The sequence below is a fragment of the Eutrema salsugineum genome, unplaced genomic scaffold, assembly GCF_000478725.1.
Source record: "Eutrema salsugineum unplaced genomic scaffold, Eutsalg1_0 scaffold_4, whole genome shotgun sequence".
Classification (NCBI taxonomy): Eukaryota; Viridiplantae; Streptophyta; class Magnoliopsida; order Brassicales; family Brassicaceae; genus Eutrema; species Eutrema salsugineum.
The window spans coordinates 1,196,930-1,212,985 of NW_006256686.1; the positions used below are offsets into that span (position 1 = coordinate 1,196,930).

At 39.0% G+C, this 16,056-nt stretch overlaps 1 non-coding gene across 1 annotated transcript; it reads right to left on the reverse strand.

Annotated features, from left to right (window-relative positions):
- Positions 1-11,452: 11,452 nt before the first annotated feature.
- LOC112084897 lies at positions 11,453-11,560 on the reverse strand. The gene has a single exon (XR_002898553.1). It is a non-coding gene; the product is annotated as a small nucleolar RNA R71 (small nucleolar RNA).
- Between the last annotated feature and the right edge of the window lie 4,496 nt (positions 11,561-16,056).

Genomic DNA, 16,056 nt, shown 5'->3' on the forward strand with positions numbered 1-16,056 from the left:
AGTATTGTCTCTGCTATGTTTATTTAAGTTATCTTTGGACGTAATCATTGTGGTTGTTTTGAGGCTCTGGGTTTGCGTTTAACCTAAATGGCTTATTTACTATCTATCGCCGCCGTGTATAAAAAATATGATCAAAATCTGTTTGGAATTTCCGAACTCGATCCTACCAAACGTATATGGAAGACTAAGTTGAAAGTCTTACGTAAATTTAAAAGATTTCCTGAATGTGACCGCACGTTAGACTTTATAATGGGGGACTGGAAGGTATAACACATCAATTTCATTATTATATTTTAGTTTTTGTAATGATAAATGTCTGAATGTTTTATTCCATACTTCTCAGGGACAGAAGATTTATGTAACTGCACCGATTGAATTTTATGATAAGTATTCGAGGATATGTAACGAGGGTGATTGGGTTCTTCTAATAAATTTTAATCTATTGCCTCTTACTGGTGAATTTAAGCCAAGTACACATTCTTATATGATTCAACTTACCAGTGATACAACATGTGCAAGCTCTTATACTTTAGATATCAATGGTTATTTTTCGTTCGTTGTTTTCGAAGATATTATGAATGGGACTATTGATTTTAACTACTGTGTGGGTGAGTATTCTGTGTATTTTTCATTACCGATTTCTCATGCAGTTACTATATTGATTATTTGATATTCATTTTTTTTTAAAAAACAGATCTAATCGGTAAGGTTGTCAACGTTGGAAACTCTCACGATAGAATTGGATCCTTAGGATACTCTAGACAGCCTATAATAAGATTTGATCTCGAAAACGAAAGGTAATCTATTTTATGTTAATAGAATTTAAAAAACGAATTTTTAAGTTTAACTCAGACTGTTATTTGTTTGATTGGAAACTTTAGGAACCGACGTTTATCATGTTTTTTGAAAGGTGATTATGCTGAAACTTTTCTTCGTGAGTTGGGTGGATGTAAACAAGATGTCATTATTTGCATCATTCGTTTTGCGAAGATAATTGTTCGACGAGGTATATTTTTTTTTATATGAGATGGTTGTAAAGTATATGCGATAAATATGATTTGATTTTCGTTTCTTCGATAATATAGGGTGTTTCTTGGCAACAACGTCGTATGATTGCACACAAGTTATTCTAAATTCGCCATGCTTCGAGGTCTATCAGTTTCGAGAGTTGATATCCAGTTGTTAAACCCTGATGTTACGAGTTCCGTGCTAATGTTTTAGGAATTATTTTATAACAATTTTTATTTTTAGGTTTTGTGGTTTGTGTTAAACATCGTATGCGATTTGAATAAAACTTGACTTTTGACGCAGTGTATGAAAATAAGATTTTTTAATTATTATTTTCATGTATGGATTTCGATGTTCATAGTTATCCCCAAAACGCCTGCGTAACGAATTGTAGTATAATTGTCCACTGGAAAAAAAAATATGTGATATAATTTATTGGATGATATGTTAAATAACCATATTTTTGGGAGAATATTCAATTTCTAATATATTTGTTGTAATGTATAGATATATTTTTGGGATTAACTCTGCATTTTTGGAATAATAAATAATTATTTATAGATCCGCGTTATTTTAATGTAGAAGTATTTCAATATTATTTTAACATTATCACGAAAAATGTAAATTTTCGATATCAGAGAAGATAGACATATTATCGCGAAGAATAAGTAATGTTAACATTATCGTGCGGTTTTCTATTTCAAAATCCTTTTTATTACCAAAATCTTAATTTATTATGAGAAGCTAAAATGTATATTTTGCATTATCGTGCAATATAATATTTCATATATATAGTTTGTTAATGATTGTGTATTTTGATCACACATTATTATTTTTTTTTTTGTTCGTGCTGTTCACCAGAAAAAATGAAACGTAAGCTTGGGCGTCCTCAGAAAAAAGGTTCATCTTCGTCGATTGCTCCAAATAAAGGTGTTTTTTTAAGTAAATTACATTTTTAAGACATTTACGTGTTATAAAATTGCTTACTATTAATTGTAATTTGTAGGTGGTAATGCTAAGAACGCACGATATGCTCCTACCAGTGTAACCGATATAGACCAAAATGGAGGTTTGTTCGGTTACAATATCAATGAAGTTCCTGATCTAACACCCTCGGGAATTCGTAATGCACAGCAGAGACGAATGCATATCATGCGTGAGAGGAGAAAAAGAAAAGAAGCTATTGGTTTGATCTTCTTTTTCGTAATTACAATGTTTATTAATAATTATATGCCTGATTTTCACTTATTATTTTTTCGGTAAAAAAAAAATAAACAGATCTTTTGGCTACTTCTATCAACACCGAAGAGTTTGCTTGCTTTGTTGCTACTGATTCTGAGTCCGATATGGATAATGATGAAGACTCTATGTCGGAAAGTGAGGATGTGGAAAAATCGAGGCCTGGTAATAAAAAGAAAGGAAGACCCAAAAAACGTGCTAAAACCTCTGAATTTTGTGATGGGGATGCAACAAAGACCGTTGTTACTAGAACAGATTTATTGGAATCAGTTAGTCCTAGTCTGAAAGATGGAGGTTATGGTTTTCATTGTACTAATATATTTCATTCAATACATAATATATAACTACTGTGTAATTAACACTAAGCAATGAATATTGTTTTAATTAGGTTATTACGACGATGGTGATCCTATATATATATATGTGGTAATTGTAAGGCTTATATGTGGTATGGAGAGAGGTTGGGTAAACGATATCTTCGTGGGAAGCCTATATTCTCCATGTGTTGTGGTCAGGGTAAAGTCGTTCTTCCACTTCTTAAAACCCCTCCGAAATCCTTATTAGCATTGATGTATAATGATGGTGATTTGCGTGATCACTTTCGTGAGTTTATCCGGGCGTATAATATGATTCTTTCACTTCTCTTGGAGGAAAAATAAATAAAGAAATTAACGACGGGAAAGGTCCTTACATTTTCCAAATGAGTGGGGAGAACTACCATTCTATAGGGGAGTTGCTACCACCTCCTGGAAAAGAACCTAAACATCACAAATAAAATATCTAAGCACCATAATCTACACACCTAGAAGCTTAAAAGATGACTACTCACTAATCATGATGAACACACAATTTCCTTTGCCAGAGGTGATGTTGATCATGATTAGACGCAAAGATGAGATGATGAGATGATAAGAAATAGCTTTAGAATGGTTAAATACTGTGTAGATATCTCTTGATGAAACTCGTTTTTACACTAAAGAGGATATGAAACAAAGAGAAATTAAATTAGAATATAAGATCCTTAGGTTTTTTTCCCAATTTTGCATTTATACTAAGTGAACCGAACCGGGTCAACCCGGAACAAATCGGGTACTAAGCCGGTCTTAAATGGGTTGCTGGGTGACTACCACGGCTTGGGACAGGTCCATGTCGAGGTCGTTAGGTCGAGGGTGTGGTGAATCTTGGCAGATTCATGAAGAACACATCTTGAATCTTGCATGATCTTTGTGCTTTGATATTTCTTGAATCTGAAACCCTGGAGTAATTTGTTTGTGAGTTTGATCACGTGACAAGTTACCTCGGGGTGTGGTATGGCGAGGTATTTGGTCGATATCTCTTGCATTTCCTTCGGTGAAAAGGAGCCTCGGCCTCACATACCAAGGTGTTCTAGCCGAGGCTAGTTTTGACACTTAGTCGTTTACGACTTTGTATCTTCAAGAAAGGAAGCCTCGGTGTGGATCTGGGCGATGGTCGAGGGGTTGCCCAATTACTTCGTGAAAACAGCCACAGTGTGGCTGTACCGAGGCTCCTATGCTGAAGTCAAGGAACACACTTGGTACATGCGCATCTCTTGGAACCCGATCAGACATGCTTGTCTTCCGCTTCCCAGAACTCTTAGCTCACAACTCCAAATGACACAAGACCAAGTCCACAAGAAATATGACTCATTCTCTAGCGTTGGTGAAGAAGTCAACTCCATCTGATGTCAGAAAGGCTTTCCGGTAAGCCGATCTTGAAGGCGCATTGAATTGATCCGGAATGGCTTCTGGATATGCACCTCTTCCGTTTGCGATATCTCCCAACTCAGAGCTCCAAACCTTCTGATTCTAACTTTTGTGGAAACTAAATTCAATTATCTCAAACTTTCCTGAAGACCCTGGAGACTGGATCGGACGGAAAGGGCTTTCGGTAACTCGGTCTTTGAAACATATCAGCATGAGAGATTTTTGGCCCAGACTTAAGCACGCGGTATGCGTTTTGGCCGAGAAGCTCTACCCGCGGTATGGATTTTAGCCGAGGAATATCGACCAGCGGTACAGTGCTTTGCCGAGAAACTCCAAGATGCTTTTTCTCTATTTTGATCATTCAAACACCATTTCTTCACCTGGTTCACTTTTTCCACTCCAAATAACCTCCAAAATACTAGTTTAACACTCCAAACCATGCAAAGACTCAGTTGGACCTAATGCAAACTATTAAGTCCTAAATTAATGCTTAAAGACCCAAAATGTATGCAAATGAGACATGATTTGGACAGTAAATATGTGCACTAAATGATGCAATTTATGAATATATAACCTCCCCCACACTTATCCTTTGCTTGTCCTCAAGCAAAAAGAACAAATGAGAGAGAGGTTGTGAGTTTGGGAGTTCATATTTCTGAAAGAGAGAGAGCGTAATCATTAAAGAATTCAACTCATGGTCCTAGTTATTAATTCTAAATTGCAATGTAAACTGGTGTACTCATAAAAACTAGCAATGCTCATCACCAAGTGAACCAAACTCAAGTGTAAACCTTCACAAGAATTCCTAACTCCAGCCCTTTGACATTCATTTAAGGATTATGTGGATTATTCTCATGCAAATCATGTGAAATATCATTTGGCTTGGGACAGGGTTGTGAGATTAAAGGGATCTCATTTCATGCTTTTGGGTTCAATACAGCTAAAGGGATCACTTATGAAGGAATAAACTTTAACAGAAGGCTAAGGGTAAAAGGCAACTGATGCATACAAGAGTTGAATCACATCTACCCAATGCCTCAAGTTGGTTTTTCACCTTAATTCTAAACCCATGAAGAACACACCTAAGCTACCCTTGTCTCAAGGCTTTCATTGCCTTCTCAACCCGCTTCTCACTTCACCTAAGCTACCCTAGTCTCAAGATTTGTGCATTCCCTATTTTTGTTTTCACTTAACCAGTTTAGACTTTTGCTTTGTTTGAGGACAAACAAAGGTTTAAGTCTGGGGAGTTGATAACACCGTATTTTGACCACTTTTATGGATCGTTTTGAAATACTTTTTCTATGTTTTTATTGCTTTCAAGTACTTTTATTACGTTTTTCTAGTATTTGTAGTTCCAAGACTCTTTTCAGGTAACTTAGGCAAAAGCTTAACAAAATGGATAGAAAACCAGATTTCAGCTCAGAGTCAAACCGTCAGAAGTTCACCCCTGATTGAAGGCCTTCTCACCGTCTGATCCAGCTCAAATTTGGAGACCTTAAAGATGGAAGTATCAGCTTTCCAGTGCACTTTACAACTTGGCAATCCAACGGTTCAATCAAAAGATACGCGAAGAGCAAGATGTCCCGTAAACCAGCCGGCAAGCACTTCCACCCGCGGCCAAACACTCATTCCCCGCGGTCAAGAGCATCCCGACCGCGGCAAACCATACATTCCCCGCGGTCAGAGCACTCCCGACCACGGCCATCAACCTCCGAGCCCAAAAGCCCATTTCTGAAGCCCACAATGATTCCCTCATTTGGAGAAACCCTAAGTGACGTCCAGAGAGGTCTTGAGCACTATAAATACATGTCTTAGGAACCCTAATCGATCATCATCTATCTTTCTTATTGTTTTAGAATACTTGTTTTGCTTTAGCTTTTAGGGAGAGAGAGATTTGTTCTCTTGAACCCTTGTTCTTTCTTTTTCAATTTCGGTTTCTATTCTACTTCTTAATACTATGTCTTTGATTTCGTTCATTATGTCTGAGTAGTTTTATTGTTGGGATTAAGGGATTTTCGATGGGGATTTATATGTTCGATGAGGATTCCATTGGCTATTGAGCTGAATCTTAGAACTTTTTCTTCTGAATTCGTTTTTACTGCATGAGAGTAGCGTCATGAACTACAATCTGATCCAGATGCTTGGTGACACGAAAGTGTTCATCAGGTATCAGATCTAGTTTGGGAGAGCAAAACAAACATAGGAGTGGAAACCTACCTATGGGCGATTTGTGAATTAGGATGAGTCTTAAACATAATGCATCTCTTCTCTTCCAGGGCCAGAGTGGAAACCTACTGGTCAGGGTTGAGAGAGATAGTTGTCTATGATCACGACAGTGGCGTATTCATACGTCCGTGACTCCAGTTCGAAAAGTTTAAGCTAAGATCTTACAAAATTTCCTCTCTAGCAATGTTTTGAATCGTTCGTACCCCTGAGAAAACTTCCCTGAACCCCAACGCTTTCTTTCTCCATTGTTTTACACCGATTTTCTTTAAACTTTAGTTCAATATTGTCTATCCTTTTTAGTTCATTTTCATTTAAGCATTAGAATATCCGTTTTTATCATTTTTAGTTATTTTCGTTAAGTTTAGTTAGTACGTCATTTAATTCTCGTATTCTCTTTTAATATTTCGTTTTTACATTTTAAACACACTACCAAACCCCCACAAAACCGTTTTTGTTCAAAGGCTTTTTGCAGAAAAAGATCCTTCTTCCCTGTGGATTCGATCCCTAAGTACTACAATCGATCAGCTGTGCACTTGCGGCTATTGATTTCAATTAGGGTAAAACTTGACACCCACCGACTCACATCAAGTCACCATCAAGGTTTTGGCGCCGTTGCCGGGGAAGGCACGCGTTTTCTTTTCTGCAAAACCCCGAGAAAGGTTAGTAAATCGACTGTAGAACCCCTTTTCTGCAACTTTGCATTTTTCGGTTATTTTGTTTCCATTTCAGAAGATATGGATCCTATAAATCGAAATAAACACAATGAGGAAGGTTTCTATAACACTCCTCAAGCCACCAGACGCAGAGAGAAGCATCTACGCAATCTCTACGAAAAAACTCAACCCGAAGACAACAGAACGTCCCAAAAGGAACCCTGCGCACCTCAAATGGCCAACCCTGAACAACCTTCTCGTCGTTTGCCTCATAAGAATGAAAACTTCAAACCCATTCACCGATTGGAGCTACTAGAATTGGCGGTCTCGCACTTACTCGACGTTCAAGCAAGATCCACAATTGACGAGAGAATTGACGACTTGTCAATACGCTTTAACAGAAAGCTTGAAGATCTTTCAGCTCAAGTCAAGACCATCGAAAGCCAGCTAAACGAAGGTGTTGAAACCGTCCAGGAGAGGATGAAAGCAATCGAAGAACGAGTTGGAGCACACGAAGTTCGCATTCGCAAAGCCGGTTGGAGCATCCGCACCTTAGAGATCAAACTTGGTGAAGCAGAAGAGACTATTAACTACCACAACAACCAAACCTATTCCTATGTGGAAGAGATTTGGGATGGAGTACACAAGGTTCAAGAGAAAGCAGAGACAATAGACTCAACTATGGACGAAGTAGTCTGTACCCTCGACGAAATCGAAAAGAAGGTCGAAAAACTTATGCAAGGATGTGAAATGATTGGTTCGACGCTTCTCATCGAAGATCTTAGCCTAAAAGAGGAGAAGACGGAGTTAGAAGGTGCAGAAATCAGTTCAGATGGCAGAGGAGCAGACGAAACTGAAGAAATAACTCGGAGCCCCATTCCCACGGTCGGAACTCATGTGACCGCGGCCAACAAGCTTCCAGCCGCGGTCGTGAGCATCCTGACCGCGGCAAAGCCCTCTTCACACGCGGTCGTGAAGCTTCTACCCGCGGCCAGCACTCCTTCAGATGCCTTTCAGCCCTTTTCCACTCCTACAGGTCAATGCTCATTTGATACATCTGCTGGGATGGCTAAAACCCCTCTTCAGGAGCAAACGGTGTATGCTATCAACTCCAAAACATCTCAAGAAGAAAATGAGGTACTCCCTTGCAACATAGTCTTAGCATATGAGGATGAATATGAAGGGCACTACCTCGAAGATGAAGACTACCGTCTGTTTGTAGAAGGAGTCCAGACAAAATGGTGGAATTAAAAGCACCAATCTCCAGAGAAAGGCTCGTTGAATTCAACAAGTTTGTGAAATCAATCCCTCTTTACACAGGTTTCGATGATATATGGCATCTTGGTTGTTTGCAAGTTTGTTTAGGTACAGCAAGGAGACAAAGGAGGATATCAGAACCTATTTTGGGAGGGCCAGACGTCTGACTTTTCCCAGAACATCACCTGATGCTGCTGTTTGTTCAATCCACCTCCAAAGACCGGAAGAGTGCAGCCACTACACCAACAAAATCAGCAAAGAAAAGCTCGATGAATTCAATGATGTGGTTCGAAATCTGCCTGAAGGAATCACGTTTGCCAGAGCTTGCAAGGACTTTATGATAGGCCACTACTTCTGTGAGAGCAAAGAATCAATCCCTGAGATAGAAGACTTGTTCAATCATGCCAGAAGAGGTAAACCTGTTCGAACACTTCATAAAATAGAAGGTATAGGTCAGTTTCTTATCTCTTGTTCTATTAGAGGAGAAATGTTTAAAAACATGCTATGTGATTCTGGAGCTTGTCTTAACATGATGTCCAAGGCAATTGCTTTGAGACTTGGTATTAGACACCTGCGCAGGACTAGAGCAAAGATTAGCCTAGCTGATGATTCAAATGCAACACCTCAAAGAATAGCTCATGAAATTCCTTTGAGAATAGGAGATTGCATAGTGCCTGTCGACTTCTACATTGTCGAGACGAGAGATGCAACATATCCAGTGATTCTGGGATGGTCTTTTCTAGCAACTTCCGGAGCTATAATGGACTGGCCAAACTGGAGGATTTCATTTGCTAATATCGACAAAGATGTCTTCACAGAAGCTGTCCCAGACAACAGCAAAGCAGGAAAACGTTCTGCAGCAGAAGAATTTGAAGAAGAACTTTGGAGTGACGAAGAACCTGCTAAGCAAAGCAAGGAGATGTCGAAAAATACTTGTCTCAGGACAAAGTCTTCTTCATTGGAATAAGTCACGTCCAACACCAAAAGTCGAGCTAAACGACTTAAAACAAAAGCGCTTAATGGGAGGCAACCCATTTAGGTATTGTTTTCTTTAGAATTTTTCTTTCTTTTTCTTTTGATCTTTTTCTTTTTCTTAGTTTCAGGTGTTTCTTATAAAACAAAAAAGCCAAAAAAATCAAAAAACCAGAAAAAACCAAAAAGAAGGATGGTACCTGACTGCTCGGCCCAGCAGGAACCAAGGAGAAGCAGGAAGAGGCCGCGATATAAGCTCGCGGTCGCAGACGTTCTGACCGCGGGAAACCTACCGTCGGCCGCGGTCGCGTAACCCTGAAGACCTTCTCACCGTCTGATCACCCCCAAAATTTGAGACAAAATAGAGGATCCAACCAGCTTTCTAATGCACTTGGTTTGGAGACAATCCAACGGTTAGATCTTCAGATACTCCCGATGCAAAAATGACAGAAAATGCAGTTCCGGAAGAGAGCAAGTGCCAGGACCGCGGCCAACACCCATTTTCCCGCGGGTAGAGCCACCGCGACTGCAGACTTTGGTCGTTCACTTTCCCGACGACTTAATTAAAGCCCAAATCAATTCCTCTCGTTATTTTTGAAGCCCTAAGTGTCCAGAACCACCCCAGAAGCTATAAATACCCCCTTTAGGTCATTCTAAAGAGGAGACCAATAGAACCGAAACTTACACAAACCCTAGAGAGAGAGAGAGAGTCCGCCGTCTTCGAAGAGGAGCCGCCGCAGGAGTGACCATCGCGCCTCCTTCTGCTTCTCTGTTCTTCGTTCTTCTTCCTTCTTTTCTTTAGTTTCCTGCACTTTCAATTTCGTTTATGATGATTGTTTACAATATGTTTGAGTAGTTACCCAGTTGGATTTAAAGGGATTTTTCAAAGGGAATTTTCAAAGGGAATTTCATGTGTCTTTGCTTGTGAATCGATAGATTTAGGATTATTAATCTTCTAGATGTTCTTCGTTTGCCTTTAATCTTACTGCGTGATTCTTTGCTGGCCACTTAGAAGCTGATCTGATATGATATGTTGCGAAAGTTTTCATTGATTGTCTGAACTAGGGTGAAACGAGCAATTCTTCTATATGAGTGGAAACCTTCCTGTAGTTGAGTTGTGAATATTGATGAGTCTTGTTCTGCTATTGCAACTTCTCCCTTCCAGAATCAGAGTGGAAACCTACTGATTAGGGTTGCGAGAGATAGTTGTTTAGTGCTGCGAAAGTAGGCTATTCATACTTCCGTGCCTCGAGTTCTAGAACATACGTAGTTGATTACCTTTATCACTTGTTTAAAATCGACCTAGCATAGACATGAACCCCTGCGAAATACCCTTGAGCCCCAACGTTTGTCTTTCATTGCTTACAACCTTTGCTTCTTATTCGATTTTTTTCTGCTTTCAATTTGTCTTTGATTTATTCGCTTATTACCTGCTTTCATTCACCTTGTTTAATCGATTTTAGTGGCTTTTATTTGCTTTCGTTTTTCAATTGCTCTTTAGTTTTTAATTGCTTTTTAGTTTAGATTTAGCGACAACAAAAACCAAAACCAAAACCTGTTTAGTTCTAATCTGATTTAAGCGTTGCTGTGAATTCATACTGAAACAACTAAGTCTCTGTGGATCGATACCTTAAGTACTACAGCGCACATCTGTGCACTTGCAGACATTTAGGGGTTATAAATTTAAAACCTGAAGCTTAGTAAAACGAAAACAACAACCAACCCCGTTTACAAACCCGCATCAAGTTTTTGGCGCCGTTGCCGGGGACTTAAATTTGTTTCGTTGCGAATCCCAGCTTAAATCCATTAGAACACTTGTTTATTTTTACTTTTTCTTTTAAATTTTTCAGGTTTCTCTGAGATGAGAGACCGTGAACATGTTCCCGGAACTCTTGGTGATCCAGCAAATCGTGTGGATGGTGATCCAAGTGATGATGACCTGACTGATGATGAGTTTGGAGAACCGATTTATGATGACAATGAGCTGATCGGATCGGTCAAACACAAAGATGATGAAGAACTGATTGGAAGTTTCGATTCACTCGAAAAGTTCATGGGAGATCGAAGAGCTATTCAACCAGGCTTACCAGAGGATGGCAAAACCGAAATTAAGGTACCCCATATCCATTTAGTTCAACAAAATCAATTCTCTGGTTATTCATTCGAAAACCCGATAGACCATATCGAGACGTTCGAAGAATTATGTGCAACCATTACAGCAAATGGGGATTACCACAAGTGTAGTCTTTTCCCATTCTCTCTTAGAGATAAGGCCAGCAAATGGCTAAAATCTTTGCCACCTGCTTCACTAAAAACGTGGGCAGCGTGTAGAACTGCTTTCCTAAATCGTTTTTATACTAGAAACCTTTCAAATCTCTTAAGAAAGAAGATAAGAACTTTTAAACAAAAAGAAGATGAAGATCTTTTAGATGCTTGGGAAAGATTTAGGGAATACCAAAGTAATTGTCCACACCATGGATATGCCAAGGAATACCTGCTAAGTATCTTCTATCGCGGTATAACTCCAGAGTTACGACACTCTTTTGATATAGCAAGTAATGGAGATTTCACAACTAGATCTGTAGAAGATGCTCACGTTTTCATTAAAAATTTAGGAAACAGCATCCGAAATCAAGTAACCTTTAGTAATTCTGCACTTCCTGAGAAGAAAGAAGAAACTTCGGAAGTTATAAAGTGTCTCCGTCACATAATGAGTCATCTTGGATTGCAACAACCAAATAGGGTACACAATACTTGTAACTTTGATGGCTGGGACAACCCAATGGATTCTTATGGTCAAGGGATGGTTAACACTGCAGAAGTCTATCAAATTCAAGATTTTCCATTCGTTTCTGATCACCGCGGGTCCATTCATCCGGACCGCGGCCAAGCAAGGCTTCACCGCGGTCGTGCTGGCTCTGACCGCGGCCAAGACTTGATTCACCGCGGTCGTGAGCCACCTGACCGCGGGAAAATGTCTCAGCTATTCAATCTAATCCTGTTTCCTATCCAAGTTTTCCCTCTTCTGAAGCTGAAAACCTAAACAAAAAGATTCTAGAGCTTGAAAAATCTATGTCTCAAGAGATTAGTGATCTTAGATCTGAACTAAAAGAGATGCAGAAGGATTCCGATACCCTCCTTAACATAATGGTCAAAACTAATTCTAAAAAGGTAGAAAATTCTGAAGAGGAGCTAAGTGAAAATTCTTTCGAAAGCTCAAGTGAAGCAGATCCCTCCGATGATGTGAAAGCTATTACACTTAGGAGTTGATTAGCTTACAAAGAGCCTGAGTTTCCTAAAGATCCCGAAGTTAAGAAAAAGGGTAAGGAAAAGGAGAAAGAAAAAGAAAGGATCACGAATGAAGATGTTGAAAAAGAAGTGGTAGGAGAAAATGATGGAGAACAAGTAAGAGAAGATTCATCCCGGGAAATCCTTGGAGAAGACCCGATTCCACCTCCACCAACTCGTGTCTATAAACCTAAACCTCCATATCCTAGAGCCTTAAGAGCCCCTAAGAAAGAAAAAGAAAAAGCTAAGCTGAAAGAGTTGATCGATCAATTAAATATGAGATTACCTTTCGTAGAAGCTTGTGCTATGATTCCTGCTTTAAGAAAATACATGAAGGGTATTGTAACAAATTCTTTAACTCTTGAAGAAGGCGTTATGATGATAACCCATGAATGTAGTTCTATCCTGCAAAGCCAAATCTCTGAAAAGAAAAACGATCCTGGAAGCTTTGTACTTTCATGCACCATCAATGATGTAGCTTTTGAGCGTGCTCTCTGTGATTTAGGATCTAGAATAAACATGATGCCTCTTTCAGTAGCAAAACGTTTAGGACATCACACTTTCAAGCCCACTAAAATCTCCTTAGTATTAGCTGATCGTTCTGTTAGACAACCTGTAGGTATCTTAGTAGATGTTCTCGTCGAAATCGAAAAATGTTCCATACCAACCGATTTCGTAGTTCTAGAACTAGAAAAAGAACCTAAGGATCCCCTTATTCTTGTACGACCATTCCTATCTACAGCCGGAGCCATAATCAATGTTCCTGAAGGAAAAATCGACCTTCATCTAGCCGGTTCAGTTATGCAGTTTGACATGAACAAAAGTTTCGATAAACCAACTTTGGATGGCAAAATTTGTTGGGTTGATGAGTTAGACGGAATTATTGAGGAAGTCTATGAAGATCTGCTTCTATATGACCCTTTAAGTGTCACGCTTTCACCCGCAAGAGATGAACGCAATTTCCTTGAAGGAATTTCGAGTGAATGCGCACGTATGCTTGATAAGTCCAAAACTTATAGGAAACCTCTTAAGGACCAAACAAACATTCCTACACCTCCTAAAGACACTGCTGCAGCAATTAATGATCCTTGGAGCGAGCTTAAAGCCCCTAAAGTCGAGCTTAAACCTCTTCCCGTCGGACTTAAGTACGCTTTCCTTAGACCAAATTCAACTTATCCTGTCATTATAAACTCTGGTTTGACAGAAGAAGAAACCACAATGCTGTTGACTGAGCTGAAAAAGCATAGAAAAGCCTTAGGATATTCACTTGATGACATGCCTGGAATCTCTCCAGATCTTTGTACGCACAAGATAAATCTAGAGGATAATGCTAAAAACTGAATCGAAAGTCAAAGGAGACTGAACCCTAATCTCATGGATGTTGTCAAGAAGGAGATTATGAAGCTTTTAGAAGCCGGAATAATCTTTCCTATCTCAGATAGCACTTGGGTTAGCCCAGTTCATGTTGTTCCGAAGAAAGGAGGAGTCACTGTCATTAAAAATGATAAAGATGAAATGATCGCTACAAGAACAGTAACTGGACATCGTATGTGCATCGATTACCGGAAACTGAATGCAGCAACTAGGAAAGATCATTTCCACTTCCATTCATAGATCAAAAGCTAGAAAGGTTAGCTGATGGTGGTCTTGATGTGTGGTGTCGAGGGTTGTCAAGTTTTACCCTAATTGAAATCAATAGCCGCAAGTGCACAGCTGATCGATTGTAGTACTTAGGGATCGAATCCACAGGGAAGGAGGATCTTTTGCTGCAAAAAGCCTTTGAAAATAAGTTAAAGTAAGGAAGTCTAGAACAAAAACGGTTTAGTGGGGGTTTGGTAGTGTGTTTACAATCTAAAAACGAAATATTAAAAGAGAATACGGAAATTAAATGACGTAATAACTAAACTTAATGAAAATGACTAAAAATAATAAAAACGGATATTCTAATGCTTAAATGAAAATGAACTAAAAAGGAAAGAAAATATTGAACTAAAGCTTAAAGAAAAATCGCAGGAAATCAATGGAGAAAAAAGCGTTGGGATTCATGGAAGTTTTCTCAGGGATACGAACGATTCAAAACATTGCTAGAGAGTAAATTTTGTAAGATCTTAGCTTAAAATTTTCGAACTGGAGTCACGGACGTATGAATACGCCACTGTCGTGATCATAGACAACTATCTCTCTCAACCCTGACCAGTAGGTTTCCACTCTGGCCCTGGAAGAGAAGAGATGCATTATGTTTAAGACTCGTCCTAATTCACAAATCGCCCATAGGTAGGTTTCCACTCCTATATTTGTTTTGCTCTCCCAAACTAGATCTGATACCTGATGAACACTTTCGTGTCACCAAGCATCTGGATCAGATTGTAGTTCATGACGCTACTCTCATGCAGTAAAAACGAATTCAGAAGAAAAAGTTCTAAGATTCAGCTCAATAGCCAATGGAATCCTCACTGAACTTATAAATCCCCATCGAAAATCCCTTTATCCCAACAATAAAACTACTCAGACATAATGAACGAAATTAAAGACATAATATTAAAAAGTAGAATAGAAACCGAAATTGATAAAGAAAGAACAAGGGTTCAAGAGAACAAATCTCTCTCTCCCTAAAAGCTAAAGCAAAAACAATAAAAATATGAAGTAAATATTTCGGTGGTGATAGGTTACACGATTTCTAGGGCTCCTAAGACATGTATTTATAGTGCTCAAGACCTCTCTGGACGTCACTTAGGGTTTCTCCAAATGTGGGCTTCAGAAATGGGCTTTTTGGGCTCGGAGGTTGAAGGCCGCGGTCAGGACAAGTGTGACCGCGGTGGATGAGTGGTTTGCCGCGGTCGGGATGCTCCTGACAGGGGTGAAAAGGCCTTCAATCAGGGGTGAACTTCTGACGGTTTGACTCTGAGCTGAAATTTGGTTTTCTATCCATTTTGTTAAGCTTTTCCCTAAGTTTTTTGAAAAGAGTCTTGGAACTACAAATACTAGAAAAACGTGATAAAAGTACTTAAAAGCAATTAAAAACATAGAAATAAATATTTCAAAACGATCCATAAAAGTGGTCAAAATACGGTGTTATCAACTCCCCCAGACTTAAACCTTTGTTTGTCCTCAAACAAAGCAAAAGCCTAAACTGGTTAAGTGAAAACAAAAATAGGGAATGCACAAATCTCATAGACATGAACTCTAAAATAGGACCAAAGATAGTGCATCAATCCACAACTTAGTCTAGAAAATTCTCACTAATGCACAAGAGATACTAGTCCACTTTTTCCGTCATGCAAAACTTAAACAATTTAAATCTTGATTTCAGTCAACTAGCTCTCTACATTCATTAAGTTCAATAGTGAGTTCTCATTAAAGACATCATCCAGGGTAGACGGCGTTTGGCATTAAAGGGCTATTTAAGTGGTGGTGTTAAAGTGTTTCGGGTTACCTAAAGATCTGGAGGATGCAAGATAATATGCAAAACCGCAAGAGAGATAAGGACCTGTTGATGACCACAGTTTTCAATCACTTCTTCTTGCCAAATGTTGTTGCATAATCCTTCCTCCTTTGTTGTAAACAGCTGTTCCTCCAGACTTAGATTCTTTCCGGGAATCAGAAAACAATCTCCAAAACTCCATAAAATCGAACTCCAGTTGCCTTGGGACTTAAAATTCGACCTCTCTAGACTCTCTAAGGCTTTTATC